Genomic DNA, 16,229 nt, shown 5'->3' on the forward strand with positions numbered 1-16,229 from the left:
CACTTCAGAGAGTTTTAAGTCTTCTTGTAGTTCTTATTATGCAGGCTATGAGTACATGCTGGGATAGGATGATTGGTTACTAATATTACTGTTTGGTATTTCTCCTTCTAGCAGAGGTGGTAAATGAGAAAGGGGTTTTGTTTGTTGATTTTGAGTTTTGTTTTGTTTTAGGCTGAGGGTAGCAACTTTTTTTTTTTTTTTTTAAAGCAATGAAGTATCTTCAAGAGACCCAATTCCTATCTCCTACTGCAATGATTAGGAGGAGTAAAAGATTTGGCAACCTGTCATTGTCCTCTTCTCTGACAGTGGTTTTGTTCCTTGAAGGAAGAGCCTTGCAAATAATATCAACTGTAAATCAGGTAGACAAAGTCCCTTCATTCTAGCTCAGTATAATTTTTCTAAACCCTCTGTGCAGGAAACTTGTGTTGCCCTGACTGACAGGGCAATTTCAAAGAGTGATGAATAAAGATGGACATCCTGAGCAATTAATCAGACTTCTTTTGGCAACTCTCTCTGTCAATTTGCAAAGCTGTCATTTTAGTTATTTTAGAAGCCAAGTGAAGGAGGATCATACATGTGGATTCCCCTTGTGCTAAATTATGTGAAATTTGGTGGTAGTAGTAGGTGCTGAAATGAAAAGAGGTGGGATTTTGAAGCATGTGCAGGGTGTGTATTCCTCTCCCTTCTCCTTTTGGTACTGTGGCTGACAGATGCATGGTATGCGTCTAGTTTGGTATTGGCATGCGGTGTGTTCTAGCTCTGCCCAGAATGAATGCTATAAAGCTGAACAACGGAGATGGAAGAGGAAAAGACATAGCTCAGAATTCAAGGACTAGGTGGGAACTACTCTTGGGGTTTCTTGCCCCCATGAAATGAGTGTCTGTTTTCCTCTCTTAATGGGGATCAACCTGCTTCTAGCTATGCCAGCAGGAGACTTGCAAATGGCTTCTACTGGTGCAGAATCAAGCTGTAGACAAGGTGCAATTGCCAGCTACAACTGGAAGATTGTAAGCTAATGATAAGCTAAAATTCTTACTTCTTGTGTTCTTCCTTTCAGAATGCCTCTGCACATGCTTAGTTTGTCTGTCTTTCAATTCAGTATCCCTCCTTATACACAGAATAGGTCTGCCACCCAACTGACAACCCAGTGTGCAAGCGGAGGAGAAGTTTCAGGCTGTGGCCTGACTCTGAGCTTGTCTGGATCTTTCAGTTCTTCATGAGAAAAGTGGACATTTTACTTTGGAGGGAGTAGCAGAGATCTAAAGTAGTGGTGCTGTAACTTATCCTGGTCTTCCAGGCAACTTTCTTCATTAGAAAACATGACAAATCTTACTCCCAGGAATCAGGATTAGTCTCTGAAAGCTCCTATCTAGAGTGCAAAGAAATGAGGGATGCACTTAGCCTTTGCTTTGCATCAAAGCAGGACTGCAAGCATGCAGGACAGTTTGTCTTGCTTGGTTTTCCTAAATGCTGCAAATACCCGCCTGCTTAATTCCACCCCCCCCCCCCAAATCTATCTATATATGTACACCTACATACTTACAAAGAAAGAATAAAAATGACAGCCCCCCCCCCCCCGGGGGGTTACTGAAGAGCAAAACATAGTGAAAATGCTAATCATCATATTTGGTACACACTCACTTAAAACACTGTTTATGCTGTACAGCTTTATACTGTACACTTTGTGTCTGTGTATGCACACTTCTGTGTGTGTGTTCATGTGTATATTTTTATGTATATTGCTTTACTTGAGCTATGATGTTGGAAAATTCATGGCTGAAGATGGCAAGGGAAATGCAGAAGAATTGAGAGGAAAAGGATAGCAGATACACAAGTTACCAAAAAATCTCAGCAGACATGCAAATGCGCAGACCACTTCATGAATGAGGAAGGTAGCCGCCTTTTACTACTCAGCGCCTAACTTGCCCTAATAGGACTCTAACCTTAATGCATATCTGTTTGTTAACAGTAATGTAGAAATCTCTCTGAAATCTTGAAGTTGGGATTCAAGCATTTGTGCTCAGCTACACCCTCACTAATAAACCCTGTTAAAATCCGATTGAAGACAAAAGTTAGCCCTGAGAGGAGAAAGGTGGGAAGAGCCAAGTCTGGCTAGATTATTTGTTGTGGGATAAAGCATGATTACGTGATTAAGCTTCATCTTGTTGTCCTGAGCCGTGTGAACAGACACTGATTTTATGAATGTAGTTGCTATTGCATTTATGTAAGTGGGTTTCACCCTGCTCATTCTAGGTGAGCATGTCTGCGGTTACATCAACTGCACTGTCTTGGAACTGCACTCTCAAAGGTGGATGGGATGTGTCTGAAGTCAGTATGTAGCTGGGAATAATCTTTCAGTTTTGTTCTCCCCAAATGAAGAATTACGCTCACGAAAGTTCTTTTTTAAGACTTTAATCTTCTCAAGAAAGAGAATTTCAGTGTATAAGCAGAAAAGCAAAACCAAACAATCTCCCTTTTCCAAGGTACAAACCTTGATATCCTGTTTCTTGCAGACTGAGTGTTTTTCAGCTGCCTATCACCCTTCTTTGGTTCATTCTTCCTCTTTACATCTAGCAGCTGAGACCTTATCTTACGATTGCAATATCACAGAGAAAATGTTTAACTTTATGCACTGAATGCTTTTATGCGCCTTATGGCCAAACTGAAGCCAATAGAACAAGTCAGTGTAAAGTGTGCAACTGCTAGCAGGGTGAGAGAGCGTACCAGATGCATCTCTTTAGCCATTTAACCATGTAAGTTTGATTTCACTCATGAAAGAGTCTGGAAAAAAAACCTTTTCTTTTATTGGACCTTCCTGGGTGAGCCAGTTCCAGACCTGAATGCCAACTTGGCAGTCCCTGCATATTGGATCATGTGATGGTGTGAGTGCTTTGCTATTTCAACGCATGAGGATTCAGTGGCAAGGGAGGGCACTTCAAGATAGTTTGCTGCTTGGAAATGAATCTTTCAGCTGGGCCACTTTGAGCGTGCAGTTCTGCTATGTTGCAGCTCAGTGGGGTAGCATCTCTCTGTCCCTGCGACCACTGATGCTAAGTGTAGACCAGATCTTCAAAGAAGCTGCAATTCTGAGCAATGAATGAAAGCATTACAGTTGAGGTGCTTTTGTGCTAGATGCCAGTGAACATAGTATCCTGCTCGTTCTTACATAGACGTGAGAGATCTGCATTTTATTTGATTTCCTAAGACTGGAAAGGTTGTGAATAGAAGTGTTTGTGCAATGAAGAGTCATCCATGAAACATTTTTTCAGAAAAGGGGAATAAATGCCCCCCCACCCATTTGAAATGCAAACCATTGTCCTTTCAGACATCATCCATCTCCATTATAATCACTGTGGCCTCTGTAATCATTCCTTTCAAGGAACGTACCAGAGTGGAAGCATTCTATATCTAAAAGGCAAACCACAGTTCTTAAAAACAAAAAACCTTCAAAACGAACAACAACAACAACCCTCCCTGCCGCCCCAAATAACCCAGGATCTGCAATATCAGTGAAATTAATATAGCAGAGAGAAAGGAACAGAGCCCTTCAAAGCTGAGAGTTGAAAGGTATGTGTTAAAATAACTATAATGAGCTGGACCACTGCTGCTGTTAAAAAAATGAAAATACTTCAAAGTTAGGTTCCACAGGTAAAATGTTCTTCAAAGTGAATGGGCTCCAAAGGAAGGGGAAGAAGTCTCCAAAGTTTGCAAAAAAGTGAGAGAGAAAAACATTTCTCCCAATTTGGAAAGTAGCTGAAAAGGAAAGAACCTTATCACCAAAGGATAAGGAGCAAGTTAAAAAAAACTCCTTCATTCCTTGTCTGCTGCAGATGACTCTGATTGACTTTGAGACAGTAACAAAAGCTTAATCTTGTTTGCAGTATATTGAGAGATGGCTGGGGGAGATTGACTATGAAGGGTAGTCTGTGAGCTGAGCTTAGACTGACACAGGAAAAGCAAATTGTTCTGAAAGTTCCAAATGCCATTACATTTTCCCATGTAATTTTGCTTTAAATCTCCTGTCTGCCCCGCAGTGGCACAAAGCCAATGTAATTATTCTTGCATCCCAAGGAAAATCCAGGGGTCCCACTGGGTTGGTGTCTGTGGATGGAGTGAGGACTTCAGTGGGTGAGAGCAAGGCTTCTATCACAGGTGTAATGAAAAAATGGTTAAAAACCAGAAACACCTACAGGCCACAGATATTCACTATCAGTGGAAGATTTACCAAGTCAGATCTTAATTGCTAGCTAGTCTAAAATGCTAGTGCATTTCTAGAAGAGACTTCTCTAGGCAAAGGAAATTTAAGAGTTTTGGCCTATTTTTGTATGCCCCAGGGGAGCAGACAGAGACATGGCCACTCATTTAACAGTGAAGTTTCTTCTGTGTTTCACAGCTTGCTGGGGCCTGTTGGGTGAATGGATCCTAGATAGCACTTTGGAAGGCTCATCTCTTCAGGGGAGAAGGGAAAGGGTCATTCGGACCCAAGCCCCTTGATCTCTGAGATAGCAGCTTTCCTTTTACAATGACAAGGTTGTGGAATAGCTCTGACAAACTAATTTCTCCAGGAGAGCACCTTATGCCGTGCTTGGCTGCAGCTTGCTTTGTGTGTGGACAGTTCTGACTGTGGGCAGTCTGTGACAAGCCTGTGACTGCTCTGAACTCTGGTCTGTTAATTTCAGAGGCCAAGAGGGACAAAGATGTGAGCAAGAGCTATTGCTGTGTGCTGTTAAATGCTTAAATATATAAATGCTTGAATAAAATGCGGGCTTTCAAATATGGAGACACTGACCTGCTTGGTTCCGTGGCAAATAGTTGCCACTTAAAATATCAGGAGTTTCACCCTGAAGTCAGAGGATAGAAGGAAAAACAGTTGAACTCTTTGAAATCCAATGTATTGAGCAGGGCTGAGCAATGTCATTTTTTTCCTTCTACGCTACAAAGAGTTTTGAATGAGGAAACCTGTCTATCTAGCAGGCTGTTAGAAGTGGTAGTTAGAAGCTGCTGCTGATTGCCCTTCTGAGAGGGAAAGAGAAACGTTAGCTATGGTGGCAGAGCAGTGTTGCTACTCAGGGCGGGTTTTGCTTTCCACTGATTAGCTAAAACGTGCTGAAGAGAAAAAAGAGAAAATGCAACTCCCTCATTCTTCTGCTGTGCTGAAATTGCAGCCTTGCAAGTATAAGGGTAGACACAGCATGGAGTTAAACAAGCCTGGCCAAGATCTGGCAGACTTGTACTGGTGTTAGTCCATGGTAAAAGACTGCTCTTAGCCAAGCTTTGTAGTTGGTCTTACAGCAGCACTGTGAAGGCACTGGTTTTGGCCAACTAAATGAGGACAGACTTTTGTACAAGGACAGGAAAGAGAAGAGTAGGGGAAGGAATCAGGGCAGTGAATGCCCAGTGGTGTCATTGCTCCATCTGATCTGAGATGTTGAGTATGTGTAACAAGATTTACAGATAGCCTAGAGATCTCCACACTACACTGCATGGTGCAGGAACGCTTCCTTTTGTACCTTCGGTTGTTTCCACCTGCACACAGTGTCAGTTGTACCTTTACATCTCTAATGCCACAGTTCTCTGCGGAGAAAAAAACTTCGCTCAGTCAGTGTCTGCTTTCAGAACTCCTGTTTAGCATACCGTTAACATACCTTGAACTAAGGCATAGTTATTCCCCCTTTAAATTTTTCTTGTGATTTTCCCCTTTCTTCTCTTCAGAAGTGTTTTATTTGTCAGAGCACGAATTCATACATCTGAGATCAGAGTACTTCATGCTTTGCTTAAACACAGATTCTTAGCAATTAGAAACCATATGAAAGGCAAATGTAATTGATTTCCTGTCCTCGCAGTCTACAGACATACCTGGGAGATATTGTGGGTTTGGTTCCAGACCACCGCAATAAAGCAAATATTGCAGTAAAGCGAGTCACATGAATTTTTTGGTTTCCCAGTGCATATAAAAGTTATGTTTACACTATACTGTAGTCTATTAAGTGTGCGGTAGCAATGTGTCTAAAAAAGCAATGTACATACTTTAATTAAAAAACATACTTTATTGCTAAAAATTGCTAACCATCATCTGAGCCCTCAGCGAGTTGTAATCTTTTTGCTGATGGAGAGTCTTGCCTCGATGTTGATGGCTGCTGACTGATCAGGGTGGTGGTTGCTGGAGGTTGGGGTGGCTGTGGCAATTTCTTAAAATAAGACAGCAGTGAAGTTTGCCGCATCGATTGACTCTTCCTTTCACAAAGGATTTCTCTGTAGCGTGCGATGCTGTTTGATAGCATTTTACCCACAATAGAACTTCTTTCAAAACTGGAGTCAATCCCCTCGAACCGTGCCGCTGCTTCATCAACTAAGTGTATGTAATATTCTAAATCCTTTGTTGTCATTTCAACAATGTTCACAGCATCTTCACCAGGAGTAGATTCCATCTCAAGAAACCATTTTCTTTGCTCATCCGTAAGAAGCAACTCCTCATGCGTTAAAGTTTGATCATGAGATTGCAGCAATTCAGTCACATCTTCAGGCTCCGCTTCTAATTCTAGTTCTCTTGCTATTCCCACCACATCTGCAGTTCCTTCCTCCGCTGAAGTCTTGAACCCCTCCAAGTCATCCCTGCGGGTTGGAATCAACTTCTTCCAAACTCCTGTTAGTATTGATATTTTGACCTCCTCCCATGAATCGCGAATGTTCTTAATGGCATCTAGGATGGTGAATCCTTTCCAGGAGGTTTTCAATTTGCTTTGCCCAGATCCATCAGAGGAATCACTATCTATGGCAGCTCTAGCCTTACGAAATGTATTTCTTAAATAATAAGACTTGAAAGTTGAAATTAGTCCTTGATCCATGGGCTGCAGAATGGATGTTGTGTTAGCAGGCATGAAAACAACATGAATCTCGTTGTACATCTCCATCGGAGCTCTTGGGTGACCAGGTGCATTGTCAATGGGCAGTAATATTTTGAAAGGAATCTTTTTTTTCCTGAGCTGTAGAGCTCAACAGTGGGCTTAAAATATTCAGTAAACTGTGTTGTAAACAGATGTGCTGTCATCCAGGCTTTGTTGTTCCATTTATAGAGCACAGGCAGAGTAGATTTTACGTAATTCTTGAGGGCCCTAGGATTTTCGGAATGGTAAATGAGCATTGGCTTCAACTTAAAGTCACCAGCTGCATTAGCCCCTAACGAGAGAGTCAGCCTGTCCTTTGAAGCTTTGAAGCCAGGCATTGACTTCTCCTCTCGAGCTATGGAAGTCCTAGATGGCATCTTCTTCCAATAGAAGGCTGTTCTGTCTACATTGAAAATCTGTTGTTCAGTGTAGCCACCTTCCTCAATTCTCTTAGCTAGATCTTCCGGATAACTTGCTGCAGCTTCTACATCAGCCCTTGCTGCTTCACCTTGTGCTTTTATGTTATGGAGACGGCTTCTTTCCTTAAACCTCATGAACCAGCCTCTGCTAGCTTCAGAGTTTTCTTCTGCAGCTTCCTCACCTCTCTCAGCCTTCATAGAATTGAAGAGAGTTAGAGCCTTGCTCTGGATTAGGCTTTGGCTTAAGGGAATGTTGTGGCTGGGCTGATCTTCTGTCCAGACCACTCAAACTTTCTCTGTATCAGCAATAAGGCTGTTTTGCTTTCTTATCATTTGTGTGTTCACTGGAGTAGCGCTTTGAATTTCCTTCAAGACCTTTTCCTTTGCATTCGCAACTTGGCTAACTGTTTGGCGCAAGAGACCGAGCTTTCAGCCTCTCTCGGCTTTTGCCATGCCTTCCTCACTAAGCTTCATCATTTCTAGCTCTTGATTTCAAGTGAGAGACGTGCAACTCTTCCTTTCACTTGAACACTTAGAGGCCACTGTAAGGTTGTTAATTGGCCTAATTTCAATGTTGTTGTGTCTCAGGGAATAGGGAGGCCTGAGGAGAGGGAGAGAGATGGGGGAACGGCCGGTCGGTGGAGCAGTCAGAACCCACACAACATTTATCAATTAAGTTTGCCATCTTATATGGGCGTGGTTCGTGGTGCCCCAAAACAATTCCAATAGTAACATCAGAGATCACTGATCACAGGTCACCATAACAGATACAATAATAATGAAAAAGTTTGAAATATTGCGAGAATTACCAAAATGTGACACGGAGACACGAAGTGAGCACGTGCTGTTGGAAAAATGGTGTCGATAGCCTTGCTCGATGCAGGCTTGCCACAAACCTTCAATCTGTTAAAAAAAAACAAACAAGCAAACAAAAAAAACCCCCAATATCTGCAAAGCTCAATAAAGTGAAGTGCAATAAGACAAGGTATGCCTGTACTAGCTTTGTGGTTCACCCTTTGGTTCAGAGCTACTGTATTTTATCTATTCTTTTCCTAGTTTTTAAATTTTTCTCTCAGAATTTCTGTTACTTCTCTTGGAAAGATAGTATCTGCAGCTAATGCTGCTTTTTTCCCCCCTCTTCCCTTACATTTTGACATCACACACCACATGCCACTGTGAGTAGGGAGCGCTCACTGTTTCCTTCCCACTGCCTTCCTGTTCCTCTCTACCTAGTGGCTTCCAGTTCTGGATCCCGTACCATCAGTGAGGACAGGCGCCTTTGGACAGCTGAGGTGAATTTGCTGTGACAAATTCTTTCTTTTTTCTATTCACATGTATATGCGTGCACACACTTCATGTTTTGGAGGTGCTCACACGCCCGTGCATGCACATACTTCCCATCTTTATGGGTGCTACTTACGTGAGAAATACTGGAATAGCATGAGACTGAGCGCAGAGCTGTATGCAGAAGCAGAATTTGGTGAGGAAAGCAAAGATGATTTAGGCATACAGAGGTCTCAGCTCACTGTTCCTTTTTCCAGACCATGGACTTCAGGGAATGTTACGGCTAGCAGCATCCCTTTAGAAAGACTAACTTTGAATCCTTGCTGTTTCAGTAATTTAAAAATTGCACATCTAGCAAACGTTTTCCCTCCAAACTCCAAGCTTAACCATGTTTTTCTTTGGATGTGTTAAGATTCTGTTCTGCAGTTCTGTAGTTTAACACTTTGTTATTATAGGAAAATATATTTTAGTAAAGTCTTGCATGCTCACTGCAAATAAATCATTTTTTCCTCTCTCTTTTTACAGTAACACACAAATTTAAATTACCAAAGGGGAAAACAAATTGCTAAGTCATCCTGTTACTGGAATCTATGCAGTTTTATTTAATTTTTAGCCAAAAGGCTTCAGTTTTAGGTGTTTGCTAATGCAAAATCAGCCATCAAAGGACCAGTGTACCAGTAATAAACTCGATAAGCCTAAATTGTGTGGCATGTCCTTTCTGTTTCATATTCAGTTAAGTTTGAGGTCCTCAAAGTTTTTTAGAAAACCCTTCCAGGCAACTGACTAAATGAAAGAGGGAAATTATTCGCAGACTTAGAAGACAAGCAGGGCTATCAGCAATGAAGGAAAAGTGTTAAGCTGCCTCTCTCTACATAATAATTTTATTGCCTGGCTTGATGTATCATAATGTTGGAGATATATTACCCAAAGTAAGTAATACAATGCACCATTAAACACATAATGTGGTAAATAATTAAGATGTGTAATGTTAAAACTTTGGGTAGAATGTAATTACTGTACTCCATGGAAAATCAATGACTGTTCCAGCAGCGTAAATAAACATTAAAAGCTCTTTCATGAACATACAAAGTTCGAGACTGTTTTATGAATGTGTTATATGGACTGTTTTTGGTTTTGGTCAGTGAATGAGATGAGATGGAGAGGCTCACATACAGAAATTCATTTTCCAAAATTGTCTGCCCTGAAGATTGGTTCTTCATTTGAGTAATGAGGGATGCTGCCTGCTTCAGTGAGCAGCTGCTACAGCAAAATGCAGAGACTCGCTGTAGAGTTGAACAAATGCTTTGGGGCTTGTCAGCCCAGAGCCTGGTCTGTAGCCTGCACCCAGTTATGCACTGACTGAGGCTCTGTCTTGCCAGTTTCAGGACTAGTTAGTTTAGACTGTAAAGTATGCTTATTCTTGCAATTAAAATGTAGATGTATTCAAGGCTTACACTGGTGGTAAGGTATGAACTCAGCTGGGGAATGAATCCCTTATACTTTTTATTCTGGTCTGAAGAACTGGGAGCTCAAGAAATGAAATCTATAGAAAGCTGTTAAGATCATTCAGTTGAACCAAACAAGTTGTTTGAATTGGAATGTGAATTTACATATAGGCCCTGTTTAGCAATATTTACTGGAAGTCGTCTTATATCCATGTGTCAAGCAATAGATTTATGAAAGATGAAATTCTGGCTTTCTAGTTATTTTTGCTGAGACAAATGTTGCACTCAGTTTCTCACTCATCAGTGGGTTTGTAAGATATACCTTTCAAAGAGTTAATAAAAGGGGGAGAGAAAAAAAAAAGGGGGGGGGGTGAGGGGCAAGTAAAGCCAATATACTGGCCTGTACCTTAGCTCAGCATTTGCTTGCAGTCACTACTTGGGTCCCAAGGAAGGGTTCAGTGGAAGCAGAGGGTAGTGCAAATAGCTCAGCCATGAACACTGGCATGTGATGCTGCCTGTTTGGATGAAGCTGTGCAGGCAGCTGATGGGCATGTTGCCGAGGCTGAAGAATTTCTTTAGAGTTCCATAAAACTTTGAATGCTCCATCAACACCTTGTAGCATTTTAACATGCAATGTTTCATTGCCTTCAGAGGAGTTATTCTAGATCCTGTGCTGCTGTCAGATCAGAACCGATCCCCTTACATGACTAGCAACAGGATGTCCTCATTTCAAGGCTTCCTACTTGGGGAATTGCCTTGCCTAGGCAGCCTGTCAGTGCTTGGACATCAGAGACTTTCAGGGCATGCTGGAAGGCTTGTTTCATCCACTTGCCGTTTGATTCACTTGTTTTGCTTTGTTTTTAATTATGTTTTTTCCAGTATTGTGTTTGCTGATTTACATTACTGTCTCTAATAGAAAGCCCTGGCAACAGGTGTTGCAGAGATTAGTCAGATAAATAAGTAATACATTTAGTGTTCATTCTTATGCACAATTCTATTAAAATGAATAACACTAATAAGCACCTGGCAGGTATGTTTCAGTATCTGGGTAATATGCCAGAAGTACAATGTTCTGGTGGAGGATGGCTTATTTCAAGCCTAGCTGATGAATTTTTTTGTTTGTTTTAACTCTTTGAAAGAATTAACTCTTGCCATGCTATTTTGTCATTCAGAAGCTTCTGAAAAACAGCCTTAAATGTGGTTTTGCATAAGTTCTAAAGCCTTTAGCGCAGTAGTTTGAGCACTTTGCAGTCATCCATTAAAGAGATGTGATGCAGAGCTGTCATGGGACATTCAGCCTCTGTTTTATCCCATTCACTTCAGGAGAAGCAAGTGCACAGTGTGGCATTTTGCCTGGGTCTAGATGGTTAACTGTGTTTTTTGATGGAAGATATTTGCACAAGGATGTCTGTTTGTGTTGCCAAAGGCATGGTGGAAGTGGTAGTCTGCCCCCAGGTTGTTAGGGGGTGAGTGTATGATCAGATGGTTGCACCAGATGGCTTCTTTGAATGGTCCCATTGAAGGTGAGCTGCAGGCACTCCTGGTCTGTGATGGCACACTGCACGTACAGAATTTTTAGTTTTAAAAGCTTCAGGAATAAGTCCTTTAATTTTTTTTCTATCTGTGAGTAGATGATTAACATAGACCTCTACTTTGGTTGATAAATATTTTATTGAAAACAGAATTTATAATATAATTTCAAACATCCCTGCAATAATGAAATGTTTTTGTAGTCTCTCTTCTCTGTTTTGTGTGTGCACTACCTTGAGTGATTGTCCCCTTCTCCCCTTGATACTCATTTTATTTCACATGGCTAAAGAAATGAAGATTGACATTGATGGTTCGTCATTTAATTATTCTGTGATTACTGAAACTCTGAAGGAGGGATGGCAGCTCATGTCAATGTATTTTATAGCTTTATTTTATAGCACATAATACGATATCCTTGATGTTAATATTCAGCTGATGCTTTGTAGCACCCAACCTTCCTTTTAATGTTGCTCACAACAGAATTACTTTGATTTCATTTAACAAAGAAAAATGTATCTTTCATTATTTCATTTTAGCCTTTGAGGTGCGTTTTTTGTGCACTGTGTTTTTCTTAAATCATTGAATTTTGTGACTTTCTTGTCCTTTTATCCTTCATTTTTTAAATTTTTGTTGACATGAATATTGAGTTTATTAAGAGAAGTTAATGCCTGCGAGACCTACACTTACTCTAGAGCAAGGGGAAAAATAGCTTTTTTGACTTTCTGAGGTAATTTGTGTGGTGTTTGATTCAGGGTGTGCGTGTGTGTCTCAGTAGTCAGTTTTAAGGGAAATCCTCAATATATCCTGAAATTAGAAACAAGGTTTTGAAAGCTACAGATCTTTCTCAAAGGTGGTGTTGTGTTTGGGCATGGACTTATATAGACACATATCTCTCATACTGGGTTTCTGGTATTGGTCTGATGATCTAAATCTAGGATTCCCAAGGAAGAGAGAGAAAATATGATGAACAAAGAAGGGAGAGTGTGTTATATTTGACAGGGATATGAAAATATTAATGGTATATTTCTTTTAGTACAGTTAATTTTGATCAGATGTTTTATATAGGTATTTCTGATGATGTTAGCAATTTGTACAAGTTAACAAAAGTCCTACTTTCACCCTAAGCCCTGAAGCCTGGCAGACTGTTTGGGATATCTCTTCCTCTGTCCACCTTTGAAGGGGGAATGGGCAATATGGTCACTGGAGAGAGAAAGGCAACAATATGTGTATCTGTGAGGAGGAAATACTCCTAAATGGATATCCTCATTTTTCTTTCCATCTCTTGCCTTTCTTCCCTCTTTAGAGTGAGAACTCTGAGTCTCTTTGACTGCTGCTTGTCATATGTGTGGGTGTCACCTTGTGCGGCAAGGGGCTCATCCCTCAGGACTCCCGGGCATGAATCTTATTACATCAAAAGCTCACTGAGATTTTTTTTGAAGTGTTTGGCCAAAATGGGATGATATCAAAAGAGACAGTTCAGTTCAGTGCTCACAGCAGATGTCCTGTCTGGAACCATTAAAAAAAAAAAAAAAAAAAGTCTGTTTCAGATGCTCAAGTTGTTCTATGAGGTGGTTAAAGAATTTGTATTTCAGTGGGGAAGGTAACTAAGCACTGGAACAATTTGTCATGGGAAATGAAGTCTTTAAATCAAGACGATATTTGAGTAGATTATGTATTTCATTTCAGGAAAAAAAACTATGATGTTGGTTCAGAAATTAGGTAAGAAAATGTGGCCAGAAGAAGTGGAAGGTCAGGCATGGGCACTCAGAATGACACCTTTGCTACACAGGATAAAATTGTTGATTGTTGGTGGAGAAGGCTTATTTGAGATTTCCACTGCTTGGACTTTCCACCACACTTCAGCCATAAATCCAAAACCCTCAAATGAAACTCAGAGGTTGCAGGAGGCTTGTGACAGCCATATAATGAAGCAGTACTCCTTTAGTTCTTTTTGTTCAAGTGCAACCCATAGTGCAGCACTTTGTTATGAACAGGTCCCAATGAAAAGTTAGCTCTCTGTAACACTGTGAATTTGGGATGGCCTTGGGGTTGTTTTTGTTTCATTTAGTTATTACAGCTGGCAGGGGTGAAGGCTATTCCTGTAGCTCTTCCCAGTCCATAACGTAAAGTATAGCCAGTTGATAATATAAGTGTTTGGAGAATCCAGCCATAGGAGGTTGTTGGATATATAAAACTTTGAGTTTCAGCCCTCTAGGATAACTTGACCTTTAATACAGAGGGCCAAAGATCTATGGGTATGCTTAACTGAGAGGGGAGTTACATGTTTCTGGCAGTTCACTTGCTTCTCTTCATGTATGCTGAAGGGGCTTTCAGTATGTCTCAACTGTGTAACTGGATATATTTGTAAAGAAGCATGCTGTTGGAATGACTGGCTAATGAGGTGAAAATAAATTCTGAGCAAATTGCCATGTATTAATATATTTTCTGCTTGCAGCTAAATGCCCTACATCTATTCCTTATTATTTATATGACCTACCCAGGTCTTAAGCAGCTCAATGAAAAGTAAAGTGCTGTAGAGGCACAGGCTATCAAACTGATAATATAAATTGGTAGAGGATATAACATGCCATGACATGCTCATTATGGGTTATGGGGCTTGACTTAAATCATACAAAAGTCATATCCGGTACCTATTAAATATCCAGGAGTTTGCTGAAGGCTAGGGTTAGGGGCTGCAATGTGTTTTAGAACTGTGGGGATTTGCAAGCTTTTTAGAAGTGTTAAGAAACCACATCTCTTGGGGGAGAGCATCTGAATAGAGTGGGATGCTTTCCTTAACGGTGGCAATTTCGAGTATTACAAGATGTGGAAAGCACCCTGTTTTTTCAAAGTAAACTGCAAAAGCCATTCTTGTTAAAAGCATCTCTTATTGTTAAGGATAACATATTGCGGAAATGGAAATCTGTGTGTGGATTAAATAGCTGATTGGTGTGATGGAATGAATCCATTGGAGAATTTAGAGAGGACTTCATGCTGTTCACAGAACATGACGGATATTTGATGGATTTTGGCTCTGATTTCTAAAGCTTGTACAATTATTAGTATGTTAAGCACAGTGCTCTTTAGTGCAGTATAATCTGTTGGGGTTTTTTTAATGTTCAGTTGCATATGTTTTGTATCTCTTGCACAGCATTTCCACTCCTTTCTTGCCTAGCAAAATTAATGTATTTAAACTAGAGCAAATATACTGTCAGATTATTCTTCTAGTACCTGATTCACTCTATTTTAAAAGGAAACATAATTTTCCTCATACCCTTATGAAAATTTTTCCAAATAGAAAACTAATGACAGAAAGCACCTCTCAGCCAAGCAGTTACAAACATTGATTCATTTAGTTTTATACAACCTCTGTAAGTAGTATCTGGGTACTATTAATGCTATTTCATAACTATATCTGAGGTGAGCTTGGTACTCTGTCTTCCTATAACATGTATTAATTGCAAAGCCTTTCTTCCTACCAGATACTGTTTTGCCTAAATCTGAGCCAACCAGACATCTTGGCATTTTTTGATATACCAGGCTTTTGAGAGTGGCCACATCCTGCATCTACTGTGGTTTGGTGGCATGCCCTTTACAATAAATGTTTGCCAACATTTAAGGGGTTAATAGTTTCTAGAGCCCTTGCTTGAGGCAGTGACTAGGCCTCTGAGAAATTAGTTTTTATTGATAACTGAGGAAGGCAGAACAAATGTATTTAGGGAAGAAGAGAGAATTAATTTGTGATCTAAATCTGCAGTCAGAAATATGCATTACAGTGAAGCTCTGGTCAGAGGCATATCGATGGCTCAAGTGCATGTTAAGGTTTGAAATACGCACATTTTCAAATGACATGGCCCTTCCCCCAGCAAATATTAGGAGTCTGGAGGTAAGTAGATAAAGAAGCTATTCTGCATTTATTTTTCTGAAAAAAAAAAAAAAAAAAAATTGCTAGAAGTCTTTCCTTCCAGATCAGGAAAGATTTAGGAGTAGAATCAATCTGAAAACCTCATCTATCACCTCCCAAAGCCCCAGTGATTGTCCATATCTTCATTCCAGTCATTTTATTTTTAAAATTTTTTCACTTCTTCCATAATATCCTAATCACTCAGTCTTAGATGCAGTAACTATTTAAAAGCCTTAGCCATGATAAATTCTCAGTGTCTCACAAATCTGAGACTTCCAGGGATTTTAGAGTGAAACAACCTTGTTTTCCGTATTATCTGTAGTTACAGCTGAATTGTTTCGATCAGAATGGAGTTATGGACAATAGGATTGCAGATAAACTACTTGCTGAATCACCCTGTAGTCTTATAAAGGAGATGTGGAAAGCATGCTCTAACAGCTAATAAAAATTGCTGTCAGAATATTACATGCACAGAATGAATGACTTTATAAGTAGGTTTATAGTGTAACTGGAGCTTCCAGGCTCCATAATCAACACTTAGCAAACCTTTTCTGAACTTGTGAAATGTCTTTGTGTGCAAACACCTTGGCTAGAGTACCATGGCATAAAATTATACTTTTTTCTGAAGCACCTCATCCTACGAATCATTTTACTTTGAAAATGAGCAATTTCCATCAGTCTTGCTATCCTTTTTCACAGCATAATTCACTTTCACTGTTCACTTTTTCTTTACAGATTTCCAGAGCTGCTCAGTTCCTCTGAC

At 40.2% G+C, this 16,229-nt stretch overlaps 1 pseudogene; it reads right to left on the minus strand.

Annotated features, from left to right (window-relative positions):
• Positions 1-6,062: 6,062 nt before the first annotated feature.
• Positions 6,063-8,564, minus strand: LOC136991334 (tigger transposable element-derived protein 1-like; annotated as a pseudogene).
• Between the last annotated feature and the right edge of the window lie 7,665 nt (positions 8,565-16,229).

This window comes from Apteryx mantelli, chromosome 2 (genome assembly GCF_036417845.1).
Source record: "Apteryx mantelli isolate bAptMan1 chromosome 2, bAptMan1.hap1, whole genome shotgun sequence".
Classification (NCBI taxonomy): Eukaryota; Metazoa; Chordata; class Aves; order Apterygiformes; family Apterygidae; genus Apteryx; species Apteryx mantelli.